We start from the raw sequence: 13422 nt of genomic DNA, 5'->3' as shown, positions 1-13422 counted from the left end.
GGTTTCCTTTGCTGTGCAAAAGCTTTTCAGTTTTGTTAGGTCCCATTTGTTTATTTTTGGTTTTATTTCCACTTCTCTAGGAGGTGGGTCACAAAGGATCTTGCTGTGATTTATGTCATAGAGTGTTCTGCCTATGTTTTCTTCTAAGAGTTTGATAGTGTCTAGCCTTATATTTAGGTCTTTAATCCATTTTGAGTTTATTTTTGTGTATGGTGTTAGGGAGTGCTCTAATTTCATTCTTTTACATGAAGCTAAAAATATGGAATGCTTTATGAATTTGCGTGTCATCCTTGTGCAGGGGCCATGCTAATCTTCTCTGTATTGTTCCAATTTTAATATATGTGCTGCTGAAGCGAGCACTATGGTTTTTCCTTTGTAATCAATTCTATATCCCTTCTTTAGCTTTATCGCACTTCTGGGGATGATCAATATCTTGACCAGGTGATACATGGAATTTGAGCAGGACATCAGAGTTGCATGCATCACTCAGGATGTGCCCTGGTCAGTGGAGGTTGTCTTGGGACCTATATTCATGATCTGGGCACCATGCTTTTCACGACACAGGCCTGGTTTGCCTTGTCTTGGCTTTTTCAAGTGGCTGTGTTCCTCAACTGGTTCACTTAAATTTATGGTCAATCAAAGGCCAAGATCTGTTTCATACAAAGCCAAGCTATGTGTTTTGATTCAGGAAAATTGTCCAGACTATATCATAGTTAATTTAGAAATGGATGTGTTGACTGAGTCCTATACACTGGGTTCTCTGTGAAATGCAATAATATTAAACTTGTGTAATCATGAGAATGGTGCTTGAGCAGTGATTTGGGTTGGAGTGGTACAGACTGACAGGTGGGTCTTGTTGGTGAGGGGATTGGTGGAGGTGATCTCATTGTGCAGAACAAAGGTGGGAGTATGGAAAGGTAGGATGGGGCCAGCTATTGGGGGCCTTGATATCCAGACAGAGGAATCTCACCTCAAGATTGTAGGTCTAGAGGGAGGTAGGAAATGGCAGAAACGCTGCTGAAGGAAGTCTAGTCTGAAACTGGTGTTTGGAATAGAGGGTCTAGATGCTTGAGGCAGGGAGCACAGCTCCAAGGCAGTTGGAATAAGAAAGTGATGATCAGCTGCCTTGAAGAACCATTTTGGAGGAGAAAAAACAAGACTTACTGCATGGAGGTAAGGAAGAAGGGTTAGATAAATGACTAGTTTCACACAGGGTTGATGCAGATATGGTGGTTCCATGGTCAGAACTGAAGAAGTGTTTGGATGAAAGAGGATGGTTTTGTTTGGGGCCATTTTTGTGTGGTTGTGTGGGTTTGGGGGCAGCATGATGTGGCCCAGTGAACCTTCTGGAGATACAAGCTGGGTAAACAGCCAATGGGAAAAACTTGTGAATGTGTTTGTCTTCTGAGTATGTGCCCTTGGTACATGCCCCGTTCTGAGTGAACAGATAGGTGTGTGCCTGGTGCACAGGTTAAGAGCAGTCAAACCCCGCTCTGCCGTTGACTAGCTATTTGACTTGGGCTGTCAGTGTAACCTCTCTGAGCCTCAGGATAGTTATCTATAAAAGGAGGAATAATAATACCAACTTCACAGAGATGTTAGGAGGATTAAATAAAACTGGGTACAGTTTTGTTTATGAAGATGCGTACAGTGGCATGTAGGGCTCCACACATCACAGATGCCGTTATTGTTGATGTTATAACTACTGTTGACCCACCAGTGGGCTGGAGATTCTCAGGAGATGGTGTTTAGGGACTGAGACTGTTCTGAGTGTGGGGATCTGGCTGAGAAACTTGTCATCCCTCCGGAGCTGCTGAGCAGAGAGAAAAGCATTCACCTCTTCCTGAAAGCCTGGTTGGAGAAAAATACCCACTCACCAGGGGTGTATTTTTTCAGCCTCTGGAGCCCCCAGCGCCGCCTACCTCTCCATCTCCCACTAACAGGCTAGCTTTATACAGCTGTCATACACACCTACAGTCCTGTCCAAGTCCTTACCAGCTTTCCCCTCCCCCAGCAACTACCCCTGAGCCCTAACAGCCGAGGATGGCAATGAACTCAGATGGCAATGACCATAAGCAGCAGCGGCCAAAGCACACAGCACTAGGATCTTCCTCTGATACTCCAGGTCCCACACAGACCTGGACTTGAAATAGCTCTCCCATGACCGATCTCAGGTGCATTTCAGTTGCTTGTAGGTCACTTGGCATTGGCTGCAAGACCACAATGGAAATAACAGCACAGCTATTTCATTGTTTTTTGTCCTTTTTAAAAAAAAATTTTATTGGAGTACGGTTGATTTACAATGTTGTGTTAGTTTCAGTTGTACAGCAAAGTGAGTCAGTTATATACATACATATATATCCACTCTTTTTAAGATTCTTTTCCCATATAGATCATTATAGAGTATTGCGTAGAGTTCCCTGTGCTATATAGTAGGTTCTTATTAATTATATATTTTGTATATAATAGTGTGTATATGTCAATCCCAGTCTCCCAGTTTATCCCTCCCCCTCTTCCCCTCTGGTCAGCAGAGCTATTTCACGTGCTGCAGTGTCAGAAAATGCTGCATGCGCACAGGCCAGGGTGGAGTAAGCCTGTGTGTGGTTACATAGGCGAGGGCAGCCAAGCCTACCTGCACTCAGAGAATGCTGGGAAACATGAATGGGGACTCTTGGCAGCTTTGGGACGAGCTGGACTCCTTAGCACAGGGCTTGGGAAGCTGTTTGTACTTAGATGGATTATTTTTTTCCTAGTGAAGTGAGACCTGACAAGTCTGATGGCGAACACCCTAGAACTGTGAGAAAGATTCCTCTCTTATGTTAACTTTCATGCCAGCTCCTTGGGGAATGACACCTGCCTGATCCGTCTGCTACCTGGTCCTCATTTGTGTGTGCGGCTCTTCAATGGAAGGGCAGAGCATCTAAATTCCCCTCCTCTGGACAAATAACTCAGGCCAGAAAGGCTCTGGGCTGTATATCGGCACTCACCAAATCCCTACCTCTTTGGTCATCCTGACATGCTCATTTGGCCACCAGTGAGTGTAGCCTTTTGTGCGCTTAGGTTTGATTGTGGGTACTGTTTTGAAACACAGATTTGCATAGGTAAGCATCTTAGAAATATTTTTCTGAGAACAACTGTCAAGGAGAAATGTGCAAGCCTGAAGGCAGAAGGAAGCTGGAGGAGGGTGTGGGAGAAGAGGTGAGGGTGGAGGACCAGAACATGTGCTTTTCAGCTGCCGTGGAGCAGCCCCACGCCTGTGGGAGGGAGGCTCTGCAGGTTGCATTGCGCTCTGAGAGATTTATGCCCTGCGTGCTGAACACATATCGATGACTCTCCACGGCACAAGTTTGAAAAGGTGATTATGGGTCTGACATGAAGGAATATTTTATATGAAATTGCTGAAAGATATCTGGGTACTAAGCAGTAATCACCTTAACGCTTTAGAAAGGGTTCCAGTTTGTTTCCCATCGGCTTCTTGGCAGTGGGGATTTGTATGCCACTTAACATCCAATCTTGGGCATCCCACATGCCACCACGCTAAGCAGAGGGGCTCCCCTTGAAGAAAAATGCACTACAGTTTGGGGATAACTCTCAATAGCTTTAAAAAACGTGCATAGACTTGGCATCCGTAATTCTACCTCTTGGAGTATTTTAAAGAAAAAAAATCAGAAAAAAGGATGTCCATTGAAAACATACATGTTCAAAGATGTTTATTGTAGTGCGATTTAAAAAAAATAGATATCCTTCCAGAATTAAATGCCGTGCAAGTGTGTGTGTCTACATGTTTTAACAGAGAAAAGTTGGAAACACCCTAAATATGCCAAAGTACAGGATTTGATGTTTTCAAAAGTATAGAATGTTGTGTATTACTAAGTCTGAAAAAATAAGTGTAGCATAGTATATATATGCTATAATTCTATTTTTATAAAATGCAAGTTTACTTATTTATTTGTATGGGAATGAATTCTATCAATACAAGGACATGCATAAACATGCAAAGATGGTTGTCTCTGGGTGGTGAGGTTATGGGTGACTTTGCTTTTTAAAATATTATCCTGTCTATTTTCTGTAATAAACATAGATTATTTATGTTGAAAAAAGCAGGGAGTGCTCCCTTAGTGAGTGACTCTCTTGTTTACTTTGGTTGTTGACATCTGGGCTTCCCCTGAAAGGTTTGTGCTCATGTGACCTTCACAGGGTGTCAAGCAGAGGCAGTTCTGTGGTTGTCCTCTGGTGTCCAGCACGCAGCCTCTTGCAACTGAATGGAGCTGCTGAAAGTAGGCCTAGGCTGCAAAGAGGATGACAGGCAGCACCTCAAATTCTATTCAATGCCAAGGAAAGGAGGTTGGGATTTGTATGCCACTTAACATCCAGTCCTGGATATCCCACATGCCACCACGCTAAGCAGAGGGGCTCCCCTTGAAGAAAAATGCACTAGTTTGGGGATAAGTCTCAGTAGCTTTAAAAACGTGCATAGACTTGGTATCCATAATTCTACCTCTTGGAATATTTTAAAGAAAAAAAAATCAGAAAAAGGATGTTCATTGAAAAATTGGCATCTTTCATCAGTTGAGCTCGGGCTACCATATTGGACTTGTGTGGAGAACAGGACCTCTTTACCCCTGTTGTAAATGATTGTGTCTGTACTTGGGGCTATGTGTTGGTGCAGCAGGAGGCTGCATTCTTTTCTATCAGTCTCTTGTGTTTTTCATTAAAATTGTATTATTTATTAAATACTTGTTTCATCAGCATCATGAGTCTTTGCCTCTGAATCTGAGTCAAGGAATGAGAAGCTTTTTGAAATCTGGTGTTTGTGCTTTGTGATTTGTTATCCCAGTCAACTGAAATTTTTGCCCTGAAATTTTTGGTGTAAAGATTCAGATATTGGGCTTCCCTGGTGGCGTGGTGGTTAAGAATCCACCTGCTGATGCAGGGGACACAGCTTTCAGCCCTGGTCCAGGAAGATCCCACATGCCGCGGAGCAACTAAGCCCATGCGCCACAACTACTGAGCCTGCGCTCTAGAGCCCGCGAACCACAACTGCTGAGCCCATGTGCCAAAACTACTGAAGCCCGTGTGCCTAGAGCCCATGCTCTGCAACACGAGAAGCCACTGCAATGAGAAGCCCCCGTGCCGCAACAAAGAGTAGTTCCCGCTTGCCTCAACTAGAGAAAGCCCACGTGCAGCAACGAAGACCCGACACAGCCAAAAATAAAAAATAAATAAAAGTTTAAACAATATATTATAAAAAATAAAGATCCAGATATTGAACTATCTTATTATTGCAGGAGCTGACAGAAAACCCTGTCCTGATTTCTTCCCTCTGTGTTCTTCTCTGTCAAGGTGGGGCAGGAAGGGCATAGTTTTTAATACACCTGGCCTCCAAAATGGCTCTAATTTTGAGTAATCTTTTCACATTCCACACTACTACTACCCTACTATTAGGGAAACGATGTTTGAGCAGAAAGAAGTGTTCTAAGGCTACCTGAAAGACAAAAAGAAACTCCCCTCACTTACATTGTTTTTCTTTTTATCATGCACGTCATCCTGGAGACAGATCAATTGAGCTCTTTCTAAGCAAAGGACCTAATGCTCATCTTGCACAAAGGAAAAATGAAGTCCCAAGTATCAGATCTCAGTTCCTGTGCCAGAAGACAAGGAAGCAATGAGTGTGTGCAACATCTGCATTAAAATTGGGATTTCTTTTGCTATTGTTGGCATTGCATGGATGAGATGTGTTCCTGAAAGCAGATATTTGAGCAGCTTTCACTTTTTCAGTTTCAGGAGTACACTGAAGACCCTGGGAAAGGTTGTATAAGGGGAAATAACATTTGCTTGGATCTGCCCATGTGCTAGGTGCTTTAAATCCATGTTTAATTGCAGGGTTAAAATTACACTCATCATTCTGATCCTAAAGTCCACCATGGACTACATACGAAAACCAAAGTGACATTACATCTCCAGAGCTAACAGTTTATTTTTCTTAATCTGTTTTTTAAAAAGGAGGAATCTTTCTCTTGGAGTAAATAATATAATGAGTCTGATCAGAAATCAATATTTTAGCTTTGCTCAATTCAGTTAACCCTGAAAATTACTGGATAGGGCCGTGGGCTTAGATGGAGACCATTTCATTGAATCCTATACTTTTACAAATGAGAACTCTGAGATCAGAAGGATTAAGGGACTTGTCAAGATCACACAGAGAGTTATAGAACAGATCCTGAAATTCCAGGATGTTGATCTCCCACTACTGAATGATGCCATCTGGGAGCAGTTTTCCATTTAGTTGGTTATCTACTTTCTGATGAGAAATGGTGTAGGGAGCAAATCTTCCCGCCTGGATACAAAAGAAAGGACAGGAAGAGCTGTGCTTTCTGTTTTCTGGTAACTCTACAACCATGAATCTATATTCTGGTTTCCTATATTAAGTTCATATCCATGTTGAATCTTGAATAAGTGATGATAAAATGGAAACTCACCACATAGGGCCCAGGAAAGCATTTGTTGCACCCCAAGTCCTTTGAAAGTTCCCAAGAGAGAAGAGACAGGGGCTACAGAAAGGTGACTCATCTAGCCCCTGAACAGTTAACAGAGGAATCAACAAACCCTTGCGGTCAGTGACACCATAAATTGTTGATGGACATGAACCATCTTTGGGCAAAGAGAATGACACTCCACAAGGGTTTTATATTCCAATTCTTTTTCTAGACCTTGGAGTAAATTGCAAGTTAAACTTCACAAATGACAATGTGGTATTAATGTATAGATAAAAATGTATTAAAATGTTAATGTATAGAAAAAAGTGTAGATTTCTTTTTTCTGCCACGACTTACACTTCCCTTTCTGTTGTGAATTAATGTATACATTCTGTTTTTTACTGTTGAGTTGTCAAAATTTCCACCATCCCCACCCCCTTGGTAGAGTCTTTAGATGGTGGATGATGGCAGATATGGTACACTTGTCTTGGCCAAGTGGCTCACAGACTAAATATCTCTCAGCCCCATACTTATCTCAGGGCAGCTCACCTTTTTCACACTGTCTATTGTTTATAAAAGCTGTGTTGGAAAAGAAAAATACTTCACATTTATGTAAAATGTACTTTTACAGCTATTGTTCAGCTCAATCATCAACTTTTTATACTAGTCATATTTTAACTTGAAAGCTGAGGAAACTGAGGACTGGAGAAGTGATAGGACTTTACCAAGGGCATACAACTAGCAGTTAGAATTGGGACTCAAACCCAGAACTTGGATTCCATTTTAAATGGTTTTCCTACCATGTCAGAGTTGGTGTTGATCTTGTGATGAAGAAATGCTGAATAGAGTAGCTTATTAAGACAAGGAAAAGGCATCAGGCATCATCCAATAAGTTCTACTAGAATAGAGGGTGTATTTCATAGTATATTTTTAAGGGTGGGTGTTATTGTGCACATTTTAGAGATGAGGAAACTGAGACTTTTAGAGGTAAGGTAACTGCCGTGTAATATGTAAGCTAGAACAACAGGGATTTGAACACACTGATTTGAATTTGATAACTCACTGAGTATCTCTAATGTAACCTGCATGAGTATCTCTGCAATGCTATAAATGAATGAATGTATGCATGCATGCCACAGTAATCCCCCTTGGTGCCCCAAAATCACGAAGTAGATTTATCAGCTTAATGGAGTGGTAATTCTACTAGTCATTAAAAGATAGACCTTTTTGCCAGTGTTAAACACCCTTTAAATTGAATTGACAGTGTCAAAGATTTGGGAGTCTTTATGTATATATTTAGGTAGCTTTCACAAGTAAGATGTAAGTTATATGCAAATGAATGTAAATTACAGGGACATTAATTGCTTAAGCCCCTCATTTTTGGCTTTGATGTTTTAGGATGGATGGAATAGAATGTGAGAGAGATGGTTGACAATTAAATTTATTCTAAATTAAATTTTGGGCTACATTAGTGACTAATAGCTTTGAAATGCCTCTTCTGAGGAGTCCTACTTTCTCATTCAGTGGTGACTGCACCCCACTAATCTTCATTTTACAAATGGCTTTCCTATCCCTACCCCTAAAGGCTTAAGTATATTTTCTCCAGCAATTAGCATTATATACAAGCCCTGATGAGTCTTAAAAACATGTTAAATGTGAGATTATCTCCCTCTGGAGATGGACTTAAAAAAATTTTGGCACTCTGGTTACCCTGTGAGAAACAGCAATAATCTCTGTTAGGGTGACCTGAAAATTTTCTTTTCAAAGGACCAGAAACAGTGAGAAGGACAGAAAAGAGGGAAAGATAAGAGCAGGAAGATGAAGAATGGGGCCAAGTGGGGAAAAGGTGGAGGAGAGATGGAAAGAGAGGAAGGTGGAGAAGGGGAAAGAGATGGAATGGTGGAAAGAGAAATAGATGCAGACAATGGAGAATGAGAAAAGGGGAGAGAGAGATGGGAATGAGAGAGAGAGGAGGAAAGAAAGCAGGGAAGGCAGGACTTCAAGCCCTCCTGGGCCCAGCCAGCAGGGAGCTGGCAAGAAAGAATTTGAAGCCAGAGGGACATACTATCCAGAACCAGGAGATGAATCTAATTGTAAGCAGACCCTTCCCACACCCTTCAGATGAGTGATGGACTCCTGGCATGTGACCTGGCTTGGCAATCTCCACCCCCTGTCCGGGCTGCCATAAGGAGATACGTAATGTCTAGAGTGATGGGAAAGTCATGCCTGCAGATGGTACAGATGGAGCTGCCTCATAAAATGACTCACTGTGAATCCTCACTGAAATCTCCGCTATAAAATGATAATGGAAAAAGCACAAGAAAGGCTAAACGAGCTTGAAAGAAATTTGTTCCAGCTTGTGTAGCTCCCTTCAAATTTTGAAAGGAGGAGAAAAAAAGACCTATTAGTAAAATGCCAAGAAGATAATGTATCTTCTCTCCTGGCTATAACCCTTCCTCACCCCCACCTCCTTTTTGACATCAGTATGTAAATGAAAGCGGCAAGAGAGAAAGAGGAAGTGTTGTGGAGGAAGATGTAAGAATTATTTATTAAGCAGGAGGGCTGATGTTCTGGAGGGGGAGGGCTGGGAGGCTGGGAAGAAAGGGAGTGGTGTTTTGGAGAGCAAAGAGGCAGACTCTCAGGGAGCAGGAGAAGTGGTGTTTTGCTTATAGTCTGGGGTAGATATTGCTGGAGTGGAGTGGGTCTCCCAGAGAGCGAGGTCAGACACTGGATGAGGGAGGCATTTAGCAGTTAGTCATGAAGAACTCTCACCCAAGACCATGATGCTTCTACATATGATGCCAAATATAGCTCAGTTTTATGGATAAGGAATCTGCCAGAATTTGAGTGTTTTTAATGGAAAGCTAATTATTCAATGGGAGGTCTTCTGGCTTTCATCTCCTTATGTCTGCTGACAGAGCTGGTACAGCAATGGATTACAACGAGGAGGTGCTAGCCGGAGCAGAGGTATAGGATGGAAGGGCAGATATGAGGGCAGCCTAGACCCTGAGTAACATTTGGAAGCTGGTAGTCAGGGTGGAGCTGGGCTTCAATACAGGGGGAAGAACGCAGAGCGAGGTACATCCACCATCCTGATGGTGAGTGCAAGGTGGGTCAGAGTCAGGATGTGCGTGAATGGTATGCATTGGGATAGTCACAGGTCAGAAATGGTCCACCTAGACAGTGAAGTCATGGGTGTCTTGCTTGTATAGTTGGAGTGTGCAGAGCCTAATGCCTGTGTTTTATCATGTGGTTGGGACGCTCGGTGGGATGCAGAGGCAAGGAATGTCCTGCGCACCGGGCAGTTGACCTAGGTAGGGGGTGGAGAATATGGCAGATGGAATGGGGTGGTGGGAAGGATATGATGGAAGATATAAGTTAGGGAGCTTGCAAGAAATAGAATCCAGTTCAGACGGCTCAAGACACTAGGATGAAGGGACAACTTAGGAAGGTGTGGACAGGGATAAGTGAGCCAACAAAGCGTGGTGAAGTATTCAGGGACTAGCGACAGCTGGGAGCTGTTACCATCCTATACCTGAAGGAGCAAGGGTGGGGGCCGTTGTTTCTGCAGCCCAGTGAGAGTGGAAGCTGTGCTGTAGGGGCAGCCGGACCAGTGTTGTGATCATAGAGGACCACAGCCACTGCTAGACAGATTGGGGAGGGTGTCTTCGTCTGTTCAAGTTGTTATAACAAAATACCACAGGCTTAGTGGCTTATAAACAACAGAAATATATTTTTCAGTTTTGGAAGTCTAAGATCAGGGTGCCAGCTTGGTAGTTGAGAGCCTTCTTCTGGGTTGCAGACTTCTTCCTGTGTGTGTCCTCACATGGTGGAAGGGCTAGGGAGCTCACTGGGGTCTCTTTTAAAAGAGCAGTAATCCCATTCATGAGGGTTCCCCGCTAATAAGCAGAGGCCCCATCGCCTAATACCATCACATTGGACATGAGGATTTCAAATGGGAATTTCAAGGAACACAAACATTCAGACCGTAGCAGAGGGAGTGTAGAAGAAATACCCTGACTTCTTGTCCTTCTCTCTCATCTCTTCTTGGCGCTTCCCATTGGTAAAACCCAATCTGAAGATAGAAGTGAGGGAATCCATGAGGTCAGCCTCCTGGGGCACAGAGCCAGGCATAGGTCAGCCTCCTGGGGCACAGAGCCAGGCATTCATTGAAGGGTGGAGCATAGCTGGAGTTGAGGAGAAAACAGAGACTGACCAGCATATATGCAAACCTACCCAGATGGCAGTTGTTCATTGCCAGGTAACTTGTCTATTTGTGTCTGGGCCTAGTCACAGGCAGCCAGATCCAGCCCACAGGGAGTAGGTGACTCCAAACTACAGGCCCACACTATGATGGGTACGGCTCTAGTGCTGCTGGGCAGCACCAGTGCTAAGCAGGGAAACTGAGGCAGGAAGCTTACCCCCTGGAGAGCTTCAATAGGAGAGATGGGGAAGGTTGTTTTTCAGAAAGAGGCTTACTAGTCACCTTGGCTGTATACAACTGATTTAGTTCTTGGTTCCATCAGGTGGGAGTGGAAACAAGGGTATGGATGTCTTTGTCTCCAACCTGATGGGCTCAAGAATTGGGCTGGGTCTGGGACCTGCCAGAGTTTCAGTTGTTGGAGTTACCGTTGGGATAACCGTGGGGGGAAAGCCTTGGTGATAGGGATGGGTGATTTGAGTGCTAGTGGACTTGTTAACACACAGAGGATACAGAAGCCTTGGGGAAAAGGCTAAGAGTGACCAAGAGCCCAGAGAGTTAGTTTCCAGGAGCTGAAAGGTCAATGTGCAGCAGGAAACAGGCCAAGGCAGCATCCATACCAGGAAGGGCCTTGTAGACAAGTTGAATCTCCTTCACAGAGCTCTTTTGGTTTGGTTGTAGTAAGGGCCAGTCTCCATGTCGTGAGCCTGGGGCCTGTGGAAGGGAGCAGGAATGGGGAAGAACTTGCTGAGGAGCATGGTAGAGGTGGGAGAAGTGTTAGTTTTATGGGGAGAGATCTTGACAGTCTCTGGTTTTCAGCCTTGCAAGTTCTTGGAAAACATCTCCTAATATATCTTCCTTGAATGAGGCTTACGGTTCAAGAAGGCACCTTTCTACCTCATGTTAAATGAAAGCCTTGGTCCGAGTTCATTTCTACATTAACTGAGGAAATAATTAATTGATTCTATTATGTATATATGGGATAGATTTTATTTTATATGTTCATAAATAATACTAAAATGTTTTTTTAAAAATTATTTACTTCTTTATTTCTTGGCTATGCCACACAGCTTGCAGGATCCTAGTTCCCCTACCAGGGATCAAATCCGGGCCCCGTACAGTGGAAGTATGAAGTCCTAACTACTGGACCGCCAGGGAATTCCCTAAAACTTTTTTTTTTGGTTGAAGTATAGTTGATTTACAATGTTGTGTTAGTTTCAGTTGTATAGCAAAGTGATTCAGTTATACATTCACTTATATATACATACATATATATACACACATATATATATTCTTTTTTCAGATTCTTTACCATTATAGGTTATTACAAGATATTGAGTACAGTTCCCTGTGCTATACAGTAGGTCCTTATTGTTTACCTGTTTTACATATAGTAGCGTGTACCCATCAAATTCCTAACTTATCCCTCCCCGCCTTTCCCCCTTTGGTAACCATAAGGTTGTTCTCTATGTCTGAGAGTCTGTTTCTGTTTTGTAAATAAGTTCATTTGTGCCATACTTTAGATTCCACATATAAGTGATATCATATAATATTTGTCTTTCTCTGTCTGACTTACTTCACTTAGTATGATAATCTCTAGGTCCATCCATGTTGCTGCAGATGGCATTATTTCATTCTTTTTTATGGCTGAGTAATACTCCATTGTATATATGTATTACAGCTTCTTTATCCATTCATCTGTCAATGGACATTTAGGTTGCTTTCATGTCTTGGCTGTTGGAAATAGTACTGCTGTGAACACTGAGGTGCATGTATCTTTTTGAATTAGAGTTTTCCTCTTTTCCGGATATATGCCTGGGGTGGGATGGCTGGGTCATATGGTAACTCTTAAAATGGATTTTTAAAAAAGTATAGAATATACCTTCAATTAATCCCTATAATCTTCTGGGATAGTCACAAAAAATACGATGGTCGATTATTTTCTAGATATGTCATAGGGCACATTCTGGTATTTTGAATCACGGTTGTTTCTGTCTTGAAAGAATCCTGTACTGTTACTTTTTTCACTCTCCCCCTGGATCAGGAGAGGGTCATCTTTGGGCTGCTACCTTCCTTGGATATGGGAGCTGTTTCTCAGGTTCCCTCTCTGATTTCTCAACACCCATGGTCAGTGTTTCAGGCATGGTGACTTCCATTAAAAGTTAATAATTTTGTATCAGTTACATTTATAGCTTTAGATAGAGTCAAAGTTGGAAAATTTAGAATTGTCAGAATGAGTAAAAACAACTCCCTAAATCTGCCCTTTACATCTTCAGGGATGTTACAGATGTTCCTAATGTTAATTCCTGGTAAACGTGGGTACAATTGGAAAGATGGGTACTGTACATCCCTTCAGGGAGCGGCTTCAGAGAACAGGGCCACCCCTCTAAATGCATCCGCCTCTCAGCCTCATGCACATCCCACTTCTGTTATTTGCATCTTTGAACCATTTCATCCTAGTATTTTTTGCCTTGTGCTGATATTTTGTGGCAGCTTGAAAATGGTGGAACCAGATGTCTCAGGCACCTTACAAAACAGGTGATACTTGAAAACAGTTATAAGCCAGTTTTAAATGAGGAATATAATTAATAACTTACTAAAAGTCTTTGAAGAATTATCCAAAAGTCAAGTATCTATTGTAGTTTCTGAAATGACTTCCAGATTTAAGTGATTGTGTCAGCTCTATTAGTGAAAATTCAGATGAGGGGCCATTATTCTGTATTTTACTATACATTTGAATTCACT

At 42.5% G+C, this 13422-nt stretch overlaps 1 non-coding gene across 1 annotated transcript; it reads right to left on the bottom strand.

Moving 5' to 3' along the window:
* Positions 1-253: 253 nt before the first annotated feature.
* LOC132492841 (U6 spliceosomal RNA) lies at positions 254-360 on the bottom strand. Its single transcript, XR_009532896.1, has one exon. It is a non-coding gene; the product is annotated as a U6 spliceosomal RNA (small nuclear RNA).
* Positions 361-13422: the final 13062 nt, after the last annotated feature.

The sequence above is a fragment of the Mesoplodon densirostris genome, chromosome 6 (genome assembly GCF_025265405.1).
Source record: "Mesoplodon densirostris isolate mMesDen1 chromosome 6, mMesDen1 primary haplotype, whole genome shotgun sequence".
Classification (NCBI taxonomy): domain Eukaryota; kingdom Metazoa; phylum Chordata; class Mammalia; order Artiodactyla; family Ziphiidae; genus Mesoplodon; species Mesoplodon densirostris.
This window is presented reverse-complemented; position numbering and strand designations above follow the sequence as displayed.